Consider the following 2,358-nt stretch of genomic DNA (forward strand, 5'->3'; position numbering starts at 1 on the left):
GCCCCGCCGGACACCCGCGACGCCCCGCCGCCGGATCCAGCCCCTTCGGTCCGCCCCTCCGGCCAGCACCACTGCCTCCTCCCCATCCATGGCGATCGCCCCGCCACAGCAACCTCTCCCTGTGCTGGATCTAGTGGGATCCGCCTCCATCGCGTCCCGCCTACACCCCCGCCGCTGCGGCCGGGGCAGCTCCTCCGTCCGGCCTCCTCCCCATCCTGGACTTGATGGCTGATGCGTCTAGGTCGCTCATGCCTCCGGTGGCTCCTGGGCGAGAGGACTCTCTGCAGTTCGGTGGCGCTCGTGGTGCAGCTCGGTGGCAGTGCAGCTTGGTGGCGCTCGTGCGTGTAGTGCGTTCGGTGAGTGCATGCGTTTCAGTGCATCTCGTGTTGGCCCCGACCACCATCCTCCATCGCCATCCGTCTCATGCTGCCCCTCCTGACCGCGCGCCCCTAGATCTGGGCAACCAGGCCTACGCGCCATGCCACGTGCGGCCCGCTGGACTTCGACTGCTGGGGGTGTGGTGGTGGTGGGCTGCAACTTCATCTCCCTTATGCCTGCAGGTGCCGCCATGGGCATCTTAATCTTGTCTCCCATCACAGGCATTCAGTTGAGGATAGGGCACCGCCGGCTTGCAGTTCGCTTGGTTCCCCACGCTGTGGTGCAGTGCGTCACCGTCATTCTATTGCACTCTGGGACCTTCTTTTTCTTTAGATTTTGCATTTCTGCAGTTCGCCTATGATCTTGGTGCGGTGCCGTGGATGTGCCAGCGGCCGCTCTCTGTGTGGTTGGCCACGCTGTCCTTTGCAGATCGCTGGAGTGAGAGAGGAGGTGCTCTACATGGCGTGTTGCAGTTCCTGGTGCCACTCCAGTGTAGCTCGGTTTGTGCAAAAAAGTGGAGTTCTTTTTTTGTTGTTGTAGTAGTTCCTCGTCATTGTAATTTGTGTGTGTTTTTACTATGGATTAAAAACAGGATCACTGTAGTTCGTTCGCCCCGGCTCGTAGTCCAGATATGTACAGATCGCAGCTCTCTCGGAAACATTCATTGAAGAAAACAACAAAAAAATTGTTTAGGTGCAGCTCACTTGTTTCATTGCCGCAGTGATCTTCTCTCTCCCAGTGGTTCACTATGTTGCCGAGTGCAAAAACAAATTGGAAAAGTTGATTTTTTTAATGTAGCTCACTCTGTTGTTGTGTGAAGTAGAAAGAATATTGGAAAAAGAAAAATTGATGCAGTGCACTCACCTCGCCCTGCAGTACCAACGCTCGACACGAAGTGCACTCCACCATGTTTGGAAAAATTTACATCCCACAAAAAAAACCATGCAGTGCACTTGCCCATCTAATGACGTGCGGTATTCCGTCTGAAGCAGTGCGTTCTTCTTTCCCCGTCCGAGAAAAAATACGTCTAAACAAAAAGAAGCCATGCAGTGCCCTTGACCATCTAATGAAATGCGGTATTTCGTCTGAAGCAGTGCGTTCTTCTGTCCGATGCAGTAAATATGACGATTTTGGTCTCGCGAAGAACAGAGTGTCCGCTTTTCGGTAAAATCGAAACTGCTCTTAAACCGTAAGGTATTAGAGAGAGTGTTCTACATGAAAAAGTTGCGTCTCGTCGATATCTTTCCAACAGCATATGATTTGAATTATTCTGACCAGCCGTTCGTAAAAAATTCACGAAAAAACAGCCGCTGCCTCTTGAAGTCAGCCGCACGATTTTCAAAATTAACTAAAATCCGTAAGGAATCTCAAAACCATTTCAACATATGAAAGTTGCGCCTTGTCCGTAGCTTTCCAACAGTGTATCATATGTCTTGTTTCGACAAACGGTTAGAAAACTGGAGCAAAAACAGTACCGAAAATTTCAAAAAATTTGAAAAACAGAGTTCCGCGATTTAGTAAATTTGAAACCGCTCTTAAACCGTAATGAATTAGAGAAAGATTTATATATGAAAAAGATGCGCCTCGACGATATCTATTGAATGGCGTATCATTTGCTTCATTCCAACAAGCGGTTTAGAAAAAAAAACACGAAAAAACGCTCGCTGCCACTCGTTATCCACCACACTATTTTCAAAACTACTCTTAAACCGTGTGGAATCTCGAAAAGTGTTCAACATGTCGAAGTTGCGCCTAATCCATAGCTTTTCAATGGTATATTACACGCCTCATTCCGATAAACGGTTAAAAAATTAGAGCGAAAAAAGTACTGAAAAAATAACGCGTGCAGTTTTTTCCGACGAGAAGCTCACTAGTCTCTATTGCAGTGCTCGTCGTCAAAATAATGCAATGCGCTTCTGTTGAGCGTGCAGTGCTGAAGTGGTGTGCAGAATAGTTATTCTGCTAATATTAGCGGAATAG

The sequence above is a fragment of the Triticum aestivum genome, chromosome 1A, assembly GCF_018294505.1.
Source record: "Triticum aestivum cultivar Chinese Spring chromosome 1A, IWGSC CS RefSeq v2.1, whole genome shotgun sequence".
Taxonomy (NCBI): Eukaryota; Viridiplantae; Streptophyta; class Magnoliopsida; order Poales; family Poaceae; genus Triticum; species Triticum aestivum.